This window comes from Monodelphis domestica, chromosome 7 (genome assembly GCF_027887165.1).
Source record: "Monodelphis domestica isolate mMonDom1 chromosome 7, mMonDom1.pri, whole genome shotgun sequence".
In the NCBI taxonomy this organism is placed as follows: domain Eukaryota; kingdom Metazoa; phylum Chordata; class Mammalia; order Didelphimorphia; family Didelphidae; genus Monodelphis; species Monodelphis domestica.
Genome location: NC_077233.1, coordinates 160,938,514 through 160,951,691, shown reverse-complemented (window position 1 = coordinate 160,951,691; position 13,178 = coordinate 160,938,514). Strand labels below are relative to the sequence as shown.

Here is a 13,178-nt window from a genome sequence, read left to right as displayed (position 1 = left end):
GTGATTCATCCTATCTTTCCATTTAAACTGGAATTCTACCTACTCTACCTTAAACTAAATTCTACCTCAAGGGTCGAATTGGGGTCTCCTAGTTCAGATAAGAGACTCCTCAAAAGGACAATCTAAATCTCTTGCATTAAATTGAGGACTCCATAAAGGCAGAGTCTGAGCTTCTCCTCCTGAGACCTGGGATTCCTGGAAGAGCAAGTTCTGCCTCAGGCTAGAGGCTGACCAAGGGCAGGTCTTGGGTTCCTTAGTCTGAGACCAATCTGAGGGCAGGACTAAATTTCTCCATTCAAACCAGGGGCTCTTGAACAACAAGTCCATGTGCTTCCCAGCATATTAGAGAACCTTTCTGCTCTCAGCCCTACATGGATACTTGTATATAACTAGGTGAAACTGGGAAATTTTAAATGAATACAAAGAAGAGACAAACTGACTAATGCATAGAATGTTGGGATTGGAATCAGGAAAAAGGATGGAATCATACCTCTTATAGGTGACAATTTCTGTGTGCCTCAGGTAACTACCTAGAACTACCCCCTTTAAGTCTTTTGTTCTGGACTGATGGAGGAAGTTTTCATGCCAGAAGTTTCCTATACTGACAAAATCATAGATTTTTTGAATATTTGTATATTGAGGAAATAAGAAAGCTCATATACAAATAACCAAGACTCATCAAAGAAATAATGTAGTTGGAGTATTGAATCCCAACTACAGAAGGGAACAAATATTTATTGAGCATTTACTATATGCCAGGTACTGTGCCAAGCTTTTTAAAAAATAAATATTATCTTATTTGGTCTTCACAACAACCCTGGAAGATTGATATTATTATTATTGGCCTTTTACAAAGAAGAAACTGAGACAGATTCACCCAGAGTCACATAGTGAATATCTGAGAAAGGATTTGAACTCAGGTCTACTTGTCCCCAGACCTACTGCTCTATCTGTCTATTGAATCATCTACTACCAAATAAATGCAAATATGCCAACAGCTAGTTCTGCTCTGGGGTTGCTTCTGGTGATCCTGGTACAGCACATGTGAGACCTACTGATTTGGAGGGTTTCTCAGATTCAGCAAGAGCAGTCACAGAGGCAATAGGAATTATTGTTTCTCGGAAGACTGTTTTGATCTACTGCCTTCTGCCACATTTCTATAAAAGGACTCTATAATGAGGCATTAATTTGCATAATTAGCACATGGGCAATAGCACATGCCCTGACAGGCCTTCTCTATAGATGTCAGATCCACTGACAAAATATTTTGTATGAGTTGTTGGAGGAAGAGAAGAGAAGAGAAGAGAAGGGAAGGGAAGGGAAGGGAAAGGAAGGGAAGGGGGAGAGAGAGAGAAAGAGAGAGAGACAGACAGACAGACAGACAGACAGAGAATGAAAGAGAAAACAAGAAAGACAGAGAGAGAAACAGAAAGAGAGAGAGAGAGAGAGAGAGAGAGAGAGAGAGAGAGAGAGAGAGAGATTTTTCTTACTTGAAAATAGCCTGACTTAGCTACAGATGATAGACCATGGGTGACTGTACAAGTTCCCTCTTTTGTGTGACTTAGTTTCTTCATCTATTAGAGGAAGGTACTGATAGATATCTATCTCATAAAGAATCTCAATGGATGTGAGGGGAATCTTCAGAACCATAAAACTCTATAAATGTAGAATTATTACTCTCAAGTGTATTTAGAACCCTTACACCTGTTTGTAAATGATTCAACTCTTACAATGTTAATCAGTTCTGAAGAAAAATAAAAGGAATACAAGAATGGATGATAATAAAAACAAAGATATTTTCTTCCTAGATCCAAATAAAGAGAAGATGGTGAGATTGGTTCTGAACACTTGCTCCACTGGAAATGGAAGTTACCCACATCTGTTGACTGAATGTGAGCATTGACAAAGAGTGGCCATAAAGAACAGCAGCAGTTCTTCAGACGTGTGGGACAACAGTCTTCAGTTTGGTTGTCAAGATGAATGAGGTCACCTGGATATTGTTTAGACAACTGCAAGGCAGAGCAATATGACCCAGGACTGGTGTCAGATCTCAATACAACTATAAGGCCAGGGGCAGCTGGAAACTCTTAAGCATTAAAAACAACTGAGAAAGTAATGTTGACTTCAAAAGGCTCAGTTTGACATGTGAAAATCAGAGTGAATGAGCTATAATAATAGATGGATGTGATGCAACCTACAAAGGACAAATTTATTGGCATCAGCGATACCTCCCAAGATGTATGTAAATACAGAGTTTACAGTTTTTTCATCTTACTCTAAACAGAGGACTTAAAGTAAAATAAATAAACGACACCATGACCCATGCACTTTACCAAAATACAAATTTTGCCACAATTTTTTTTAGAATACCACTTGGTAGTTCTTTATTTTTTAAAAAATGTATTGGGATTTCTACACGAAAGTCCTGGTTTTCAAGGTCCCAAGGGGCTTGGTTCTTCAGGACTTTTTCAGCTGTAGTAAAAAAGATTCTGGGACCAAATGTAAATGATTAGAGGAAAGCTCTAGTGATACCTTCACAATGTGGTCATTATCTAATTAAGTTTAGAGAGGCTTATTATTAGATTGACCCAAGGTAATTCCTCTTCCCCTTTTTGGTCACAGCAACTATCTAAGACCATATTCAAGCACAGAAATCTATCCATCAAGCCATCTAGCTGCTCCACCCCTCCCCTTCATCTAGGCTTTTAATGAGAGTCAAGCAGAAAATGGAACAACTGTCTAGCTTCTGATGGCAATCCACCTAAAGTATGATCTGGGATAGTCCTTTTAGAATTGGAAATCAGCTACCAATTATCAAGTCAAAGAGATTAAAAGTTGTGAAAGTGCAAATGCTGTATCATTTATAAATAATCCTGTTGATGGGCATAGGTAGGTATTAGCACACAAGACAAAGATAAGACAGAGGCTATTTTTTTCAAGTGTATCTATCATCACCAGACTCCACATCTTTGGGGTTGAATTCAAAGCCTCTAATCTAAAGCCAGGATTAACTTCAGGGTTAGAACAAGGAAAATCAGGGAGAGAAAAGTCAGTTTGGTTTGGGGACCCTTCAGGAGGATCTTTGTCTAATTTCAGAATATGTAAGAGATCATGTCTAGGCGGCATGTAGGGGATTTTAAATGAATAAACTGGACATCCTGGCATGGGGTGGGGGTGGGGTGGTTCAGGGAATGATCACCCTGACCTGAAGCTCTGTTCTGCTCTTTGTGCTTTTCCTGATGATGCCTTTGATAGAGCAAAGAAATATCACACACGGGTTAGAGCTAATAGGTACTGCTCATGCTAAGTTGGCTTTCTTTTCAGTTTGCTACATGAAACTCCTGCTGGTTTCAAGTGTTCAGTTTCTTATTTACAATATGTTTTATTGACATAATAAGCTGTTTAGGTCCAGACCTGAGATGAGAGGAAGGTTTTCCTGCAAAACATGCTAATTCACTAAGTCTCCCGAATCAGACCAACAAGTCAGGAAAACTAGCCAACATCTGAAGAGGCCTTAGAAATAAAACTTTTCATTTTTTTCCTGCTATATATACTTTTTTACGTGCCAAATTAGTAGTACATCCTAGGGACATTTATTGTCTTTAATCTTAAAAAATATTTTTATTATTTGAATACATGTTTATTGTGGGTGAAGAAGACAAAAATTGTTCATTTCCCCCTGAATAATTGCTATGGGAATTTTGCTGTCATTTAGTCAATTTTGATCCAACTTTTTTTTTTAAACACTTACCTTCCATCTTGGAGTCAATACTGTGTATTGGCTCCAAGGCAGAAGAGTGATGAGGGCTAGGCAATGGGGGTTAAATGACTTGCCCAGGGTCACACAGCTGGAAAGTGTCTGAGGCCAGATTTGAACCTAGGACCTCTCATCTCTAGGCCTGACTCTCAATCCACTAAGCCACCCAGTTGCCCCCTTGATCCAACTTTTTATGACCACATTTTAGGGTTTCCTTGGCAAAGATTCTGGAATGGTTTCCCATTTCCTTCTATAGCTCATTTTACAAGTGAGAAAACTGAGATTTGCCCAGGATCACAGTAGTGCCAATGGCTGAATTTGAACTCAAGAAAAGGAGTCTTCCTGACTCCAGGCCTGGCTCTCTGACCATTATGCCACATAGCTGCCCCTACTTCACCACTTTTATAAGGAGAAAAATACATATGGGTTTGTTGTTAGAAGTTTAGAAATAGGTTAAACTAATCTTAATATTAAATAAATGACTTGATCACAATTCTGAACAGAGAAAATATATTAGACAGATGATACTAGTATTAATAATGAGTTTGATGTCATCATTATGAAATTAAACACAAACTTTCTGATTTCTTAAACGTGCTGGACATTTGCTGATAATGACAACCTTAAAATATGATTTTAATTCTACAATTCCGTGTTCTGGTCAAATAACTTAAATGTTAGGTTTGAATTAGAACTTGAATTGTACATTTTAAAAACTTTTCAGGAACTTTTACCCCACCAATATTCTAATCTGTCCACACAATTTGGTTACCCATTTATCAAAATGTATTTGCTCCTAAAGGCAGCCTGGTAGTACAATGAATAGAGCCCTGGCCCTGGATGCAGGAAAACCAGGGTTTAAATCTGGCCTTTGACCTGTACCAGCTGTATGACCTTGGCAAAAGTCACTTAACCATTGTTGCCTCAGCTTACCGATCTGTAAAATGAGCTGGAGAAGAAAATGGCAAACCCCTCCAATACTTTGCAAAGAAGATCCCAAATAGGCTCACAAAGCATCAGAAATGACTGTAACAACCGAACAACAAAAATTTTCTCCTGAGCAGAATATGGTAATTACACTGATTACTGTATACTGTAATATATAATATATATTTCATATATATTATATATATAATAATAATATATAATATATTGTATTGTAATATAATAAATATATGTAATATATATAATAAATATATATAATAAAAATACATTGATGTTTTTACTGAGAACATATCAGAAGCTTATAGAGTTTGTGCCAAGTTTCCTTAAGTGTTTGTATTGGAATTGGTTTTGTGTCTTCATCAGTTCTATGTCCAGTTGATGTATGGGAAGAAGGAATCCAAGCCTATTCAAATATTCCTATATCCTCCTTCAACACGGAGCAGCAAATGGATTTTTTTCCATTAGTTCAAAGAGGGCATTTAGAAAGCTGGTTGAGCCCTATACAAAGACTGGTTTTGAACTATACAGTGGTACTAAAGCAGAAAAGCCCAACATTAGACTTTACACTGCTGTTAAAAGGAAACAAACCACAAAAAAGGGGAAAAGTAAATTCCACAATAGCAAAGGAGAGGAAATCACCTCCAGGAGCAGCATCAGTCATTTGTGGGTCATCTCGACTTTGCAGGAAGGGTTATCTCAGCAGTTAGGGGTTTTCTAGGTGGTTAGCAATAGGAGCCAGTGAGGTTAAAACAGCTCATCACTTTATCAGGATTATTGAGGGTATGAGAGAGGACTTAATAGTCTGGCAGTCCTTTTTGTCACAATTTAATGGCATATCGATCGTGCAGAGTGAACAATCATGACCTTCAACTGTTTACAGATGCTTCGTAGGGAAAAGGCTTAAGAAGCTTATTTCAGGGGAGCTGGGAAGGTTCAGTCCTGACCAGTCAAGTTGGGTATCATCAGACTGAAGTCAAGACATTTCAGTTTAAGAATCCTTATACACTGGAGTGGCCCTTACAATTGGCAAGATCTCAAGTGGTTCAGGAAAAGTCAGCACAGGACAATCAGTAAATAAGCATCAAGGGAGTAATCACTGCATTAAAGTCAGTGGATCAGCAATGAGGAATATTAGGGGGCAAAAAAGGTGCAGAATATCATTAAACTGCAGTAGTTAAGAGCCTGTGACTGGATTCTTTTAGAAATGACCCATAGCCTGGGATTCCCAAAGGGCTCACATGGACCAGATTTTATCCTGAGGGTTGGACATTAAAGGGCTAGTCTTTATTCCTTTGGTTGATGGCCACCACCTTGATTAATCCAATAAAGTAAAACGAGCCTAAATTATAATTCATGTCCCCAAACGTGAGTGACAGGTTATCCAAATCCTGTACAAGAGTTCAACATACAATACCACAATTTGGAGTATGGGCCAAATCTCATTTTATACACAAGAAAATAATTACAGAAATATGGCCAAATACAGAAGAATAAGGTATTTAAATAGCCAAGGGAACATTATATACAGCAAATGAAAAATTGTTTGAAGAATGACTTGTGTATGTTCACCTCTAGAGAAAGAATTGAGAAACAGAAAGAAGTAAGACATATATGTATATATATATTTTTTTTTGGTCAAATGATGCCTTTTCTAATAGGGGAGGAGAGGGAGGCAGTAAACTGAATATTTTAATATAACAAACAAATAAAATTAAATAAAAAGACTTGTATTATTACCACCCTGTGATTTAGAGCCTTCCTCCACCCTACCCCCCAAAAGTAAACTTGCTTTGTATCTTACTGAAGAAGTTGCCCTTTTTCTGAACAGAATTGAAAGATTTTAGTTTTTCAGTAGTTTTGGGGTCCAAATAGGTCCTTGCATAAAAACAATGTGAACCGTCTTTTTTCTTCTTCAACAAGCAGGATAGATTCAGGACTCTGGAACTCAGGAACACCTGACCAAGACAACTCTCAAAGTTGGTACTATTCAGGAAACTTTTCTGTTAGAAGATTAGATTCTGAGATCATGCTATTTTGCTGCTTAGGAAATTCAAAATCCCCTGTCCTCTATGAGCAAGAAGTTGGTATTCAAGAACACTATTCTTGAACTTCTCTCTGAGGTCTTTCATTATAAGTCACCATTGCTATTTCTAATAGAAGTGATAGTGGAAGGAAGAAATCCCCTCCATCATCTCCTTCCTCCTGTTTCCCTCCTTTTATAAACACACACACACATACACACACACACACACACACACACACACACACACACACACACACACTTTGGAAGAAAGTATAAGTGAAAAGACAAAGAGCAAAATTCTCAAGAATTAAAATCTCCAGATCATGGGAAGTTTGATTTTTAGGCTAAGAGTGTTCACAAAATTCAGAGCTCCATGTGTCTTGTTAGCTTGATTGAGGACCTCTCCAATTATTCAGTGATTCCTCTGGTCCAACCTCCAACAGAGGTTATTAGGATGGTGGGATCATTAGGATAGTAACCATAGTGCAATGTACTAATATTTCAGATGACAAAATCTGAAAAAAAGAGAAATTTTTTTGAATGCTCTTACTTTATAAGCTTGGAAGGTATTTTGAAAATTAAGTTTAACAGCACCAATTAATTTCCTTCTCTATACTAGACATGATAGAAAACAGTATGATGTCTATCCTACAGAAGTATACATTCTATTGGAAACAATAATATATACATATACATATACAAATAACATATACACAATACATACATAAACAATAATACATATATAAGGAAATATAAAATACATGAAAATTAAGTGCATGGTAATTACAGGGTTATGGTAGGTAGTAGAGAGTACTAGACATTGAAGGAATCAGGAAAATATTATCTAGGTACTATGAATTGATACAATTTTTAAACCCTTACCATCTATTTTAAAACTGATTCTAAATATAGTTTCCAAGGCAGCAGAGCAGTAAGGACTATACAATTGGACTAAGTGACTTTCCCAGGGTCACACAGCTAAGAAGTGCCTGAAGCCATATTTGAACCCAGGACCTCCTATCTCCATGTCTGGATCTCTTTATATGAATTGATACTTGAAAGGTTTTAGGGATTCCAAGAGTTAGATGTTAACAAAGTGAGCATTCTAGGCATGAAATACAGACTACACAAGGACACAGCAATGGGAAATGGAATGTCTTCTACAGGGAATGAGTAGGTCAATTTGACTAGAACAAAGAATCCATGAAATGGAATATATGATAAACCTGGAAAGAAAGATTGAAGGCAAATTGTGAAGAAGTTTCAATAACAAATACAAGAGCTTGTATTTTGTCTTGGAGGCAATAGAGAACAACTTAAGCTTTTTGAGCAAGGAAGTGATGTGATTGTGTCTGTGCTTTTAGGGAAACCACTTTATAAGCAATGTGGAGGCTGGGTTAAAGAAAGATGAGACTTGTACCAGGAGACTAATTAGGAAGCAATCACAATAATCTAGATGCAAGGTAAGGAAGGTCTTGGTTTGGGAAGTTATAGTTTGAGTAAAGAGGAAAAAATGTGACAGATGTCTTGGAGCTAGGATTAACTATATGTGGCAACTAATTGGATAGGGAGTGAGGGAGAAGGAATTTTGGGGAAGGACTCCAAGGCTGTGAACCTGGACAAATAGAAAAATGATGGGTTCCTCAGCAGAAATAGAGAAATTATGGGGAAGCTGAATTTAGTGGAAAGAGATGTAACTTTGTTCTAGATTTATTATACTGGAGATGTCTTGAAGGCAGCTGGAGATGTGAGATTGGATAGAGAGCTAAGACCTGGGAAGGAAGGTTTGAGTGCCATATGCAATAGAGAGACTGGTTGAACTCATAGACTATGAGATTGCTGAAGAGTGTTGAAAAAGAAGAGGTCCTTGAAAGTAGATGTCATAGAGAGTAGACTATGGATGATAACTCTGTAAAGGATACTGACAGGGACTGATTAGTCAAGTAGGAGGAGAACTAGAAGAGAATAGTGTTACAAAAACCAAAAGTGGAGGGAACATTCAGAAAAAATGGATAGTTAACATTATTAAACACTGCAGAGAAGTCCTAAAGAATAAAGACTGAGGAAAGGCCAATAGATTTAGCAATAAAGAGAGCAGTGGTGATTGTAGAGAGAAGTATTTCACTCACATGGTAGTTATTAAATCCAGACTAAAGCATTTGAGAAATGATTAGAGCCTGAGAAAGTGGAAGCAGGTACAGACGGGTTTTTTTTTCTGAATTTAGCCAAAAGAAGTATAGATATAGGATGGTAGCCTAAGTATAGCAGGGTAATTTTTTTCTTATTGTATAGAGCCCTATGCACAATAGAAACCTGCTATTAAAGACCATATAGTTATGTTGAAATGTGTAGGCTGGGTAGTCATGACTTTATCCCAAGTACTTGCATCTAGGAGGCATGTTTATTCCCTACAACAATCTGTAGTCTGCCATTTTAATACCTTATAATCTTCTACCTGCCTATTCCTCATTGACAAGTAATGAGGTTTCAGGGATTGGGAGTAGAAAATCTGGGATTGGGTAAGAAAGCAGAGTTGTAGACTGGCAAATATGAGGGGCAAGAAGTAGTGGCTATCCATTTCTACCATGACTATACTGTAGTCTCACTATATCTATCTCTGTCTTTGTCCCTATTTCTGTTTCTGTTTTCTTTGTCTTTAGTTTTCTATCTCTTTCTTTATCTCTGTGTCCTTGTCTGTCTCTTCCTCTATCTCTGTCTGTTGGTTTGTCTTTCTCTCTCTAGGTAAGCCTGAGTTGCTTCCCTCTGACTTGCTCAACTGAATTTGCCCCAGATGCCCAGGATGCTAGTTATAGATCTTTCCCTAGGCAGCTATTTAATGGAATATTTATTGAATGCCTATTATCTGCCTTGAAATGTAGTCAATATCCATGGAGGAACAAAAAGACACAGACCCTGCCTTAAAAGAGTTTACAGCTACCTTAGTTTGACCAATATCATAGTCACACAAACTCATTAGAGAATATTATTGATCACAGAAGGTCAGAGCTCCAAGGTCTTGTAGAGATCATTTTGTCATCATCCTAGATCTGAGCTGGAAGAGATATTAGAGACAAGCCATAACTAACTTTTTTCACTGCTTAGGTAAGCTGCAGGACCAGCTAAGGCAAGAAACATGAACTGTGCTCTCTAATCAACAATACAATTCATGAAAAATAAAACTAGAAATAAGTAAGACAAAGAGAAAATTTGTTAGTATAGTGTCTTAGGTGATAGAATTTCAGAGATGGACAGAAATCATCTAGTCCAGATGTCAAACAAGGCCCACAATGCTTTGGAGTGCCTGGGAAGCAGATAAAAGTATAATTAGGAAATGTTTAACAAATCAGCAAAAACACAATGAAATATGGGTAATGTTAGCATGTGGTTCTCTAAGTCAATCTGTACCATTGTATAGTTTCAATGACCCCCTCCATTTCTATTTAAGTTTTATACCACTGATAGACAAACCTTTCAAGGAAATACTGGGATTACTTATTCTTCTTCTTGTGGAAAATCCTTGTAAAGAGAAGTCAGGAGTGATGCTGCTCTGCTTGGAAATAGGGGAAGAAGGAGGAAGCCTTGGAGAGAGAATGCTATGGAGTGAATTGGAGATTATGGGGCACGGAGAGTAAGGGAAAGAGAAAACAGGTTGTAGACCCCCCCCCCCCCAGTTACCCGGAGGAAACCACTTCATTTCTATTACTCAAGCAATATCTAAGTTCAGACTCCTTTCACATCCCTCATGCATGGGGATATAGTGGATAAAATACTGAATTTAATTTAGGAAAACAGGAGTTCAAATCCTGTCTCTGACACTTAGTAGCTATGTATTCTGGGTGTACCTCAGTTGAGCCAATTTTTCTATAAAATGAGGGGTTCAACTAGATAGTCTTGGAGATGACTAATGACTTTAAATCTACTCTTCTTTTGTCTCTTCTGAAGGAGTGTATGTATTAAATTTCTGTGACATCTAAATTCTCTAACTGGAGCCTTGGAGACTATTTGGTTCAATTCTGTCATTTCACAGATAAGAAAACTGAAGCCTATAAAAAGGCTTGTCAAGTGGCTTGGCCAACATGACAAGAATTGAGTAGAAGAGCTGGGATTTGAACTGCAAGACCATAAATTTAGAGTCATAAGGGACTTAGAAGGTAACAGAGTCCAATACTTTCATTTTATAGATGAGTTATTAGTTTTTGTTCTTTGTTTTTGAAGAAGGCCAATGACATCATGAGCTGGTATCTTGACTCTGTGAATGAATTATATTTAAGTGAGACAGAGTAACAGTCTTCAGCCTCATTCTCTCTTCCAAAGTCATCCAAATCCAGTGGCAAGACAAGTCAGGAAGACTGGTGATGACCCAGGATACAGTAGATGATGTAGATGTCTTTGACGTCCAACCAAGCTCTAAGCACTTCACAGTGCCTGCTTTCAGCTGCCCCTATGGCTATTGAAACAAACTGTTCTCATCTATGCTTGGAGTAGATTCTCTCTTAACCTGCTAACAGGTTTCTGACATGTTGGCTACCCTCAACCTGGTTTAGTGTATCTGCTGAGATGGTTTACCAGCATATGGCCACTGTGCATGCTTCTTGGATCTTCTTGGAGCCATAAGTAAGAGTTGGATTCCAGATAGGCACTAACGGTAGATGAGTAGCCCTGAAAAAGTCTTGGTGCTCATCCTCCTTGAAAACCCATATACCCCATATATGGATAAATTGAGTTTAGATTAAGTGACTTGATGAGGATCACATGACTAGGAAGGGGCTGAGATAGGATTCCACCCAGGTGTTCTCAATTTCAAGTCTAGTTTTCTATGCACTATGCCACTCTCCGCCCAGGTCCTCCTAATCTGACCTGTGTTTTTTCCCACAGCAGCACCCTGAAAGGTTTCATGGTTTCCCCAAAGTCAAGAGTAATAGGGTTGGGGCTAGATCCTATGATTTTGGTCTCTTGGTACAGTGTTTACACTACCAAATAATGCAGCTGACCTCCCTTAATACTTTTGTCCTTTGGCTTATTCCTTCCCAAGCAATTAGAACCCTCCCTTCAGATTCTTGCTGAGATCATTTTAAGAAGCCAGTGGCCTCAATCCTTGTTAACGAAACTTACACTTTTAACTTTGACAGGTTGTAATAATGCACAATGAGTGCTAGAGTACACTATTCTGTACACAACGCATTACTGTTATTTTACTATAATAGCACTAATAATAACAATCATAATGACACATGTGAACCATTATTGCACACCTGGTTCTGCAGAATGTACAAGATAGTGGAAATTTAAGGAGATTTAAGGTTTTTATGCAGATGGATAAGAGGTTTACTGTTTCATCTGTATTGAAGGAAAGAAAATAGAACCTCTAGAGACCAAGACAGAAAGACAGATATATGAGACAGATGGAGCTAATAGGAAAGAGAGAAAGAGAGAAGGACAGAGAGAATGTGCCTGGCATGCTAATAACCTACAAATATTGTGGGAGGAAAATCTTTAAGTTTTAAAAACATATTTAATGCATTCAGGGTGAATATGAGAATTTTTTTCCCTTATACAAATGTAGATCAAGCTATTGCTTCAGATGAGCTACTTGTAGCCTAATTTTTTCAACAACCCAAGTGAGTCTGGCTTTCCACAGAGGTGCTGTGCTTCCAGAGATGGGAGGAGGGATTGTGCAAGATCAAACAAAAACAAAACATAACCTTATAATAACTAAATTAGGATGGAAGTCACTGCCAACACCAAAGCAGAGAGATAAAATCTGAGTACTCTACATGGCAATTCATAGGGCAATGGTCATACCATTTCTGATTCTTGATGATGAAGTAAAGGAGAAAGAATAGGGTAAGTAAAGTCCTTCCTTTCTCAAGGATTCTGTTCACAATGTCCTTGATGTGGTTGACCTGGGATCTCTACTCTCTGGATGCATCTGATAAGAGAATCAGAAAACAGCAGAGAGGTAACAGCTGAAAAAAAAATTAATAGGTTGTTTTTGCCAATTTTAAAACTGCAGGCAGCCAATCAAAGAAAGCTGCTTTTATCTACATGGTGGGAGATTCAGTGGACTCCAGTTAAGCAAGCTGAGGATGTTCAAAAGGTTTCTTAAGGATGTGTCCATGTTAAAACAGTGAAGGCCCTTAGAAGTACAGGTTACGTATATAGAGATATGGAGGTCCCTAAATGTCCTATGAATGTAGAATCATTTTTCTGTCATTATGGTAAACTAAGGTGACACCCATAAATATGATGCACAAATAGTACCAAACTACTTACTCAACTGTATTTCCTACAATGTATGCCCAAATCTTATCTGTACTTTGAGGAGGCATCATCAGCATCATAGTGCTATATGTGGCTCTTGAGTCAGCCCCTGGGTTCACATTCTAGCACTGATACTTGAAATGAGCCTGAGAAAAAATTTAACCTCTTTAAGGTCTTAGTTTTCTCATTTGT

General features: G+C 37.9%; 1 long non-coding RNA gene across 1 annotated transcript in view; it reads left to right on the top strand.

Moving 5' to 3' along the window:
• LOC103106381 (uncharacterized) overlaps positions 1-2,116 on the top strand; it is a 30,811-nt gene extending 28,695 nt beyond the window's left edge. Inside the window, exon 2 of the long non-coding RNA XR_470233.2 lies at positions 1,809-2,116. This is a non-coding gene — a long non-coding RNA (uncharacterized LOC103106381). The remainder of the gene's footprint in view (positions 1-1,808) is intronic.
• The last annotated feature ends 11,062 nt before the right edge of the window (positions 2,117-13,178 follow it).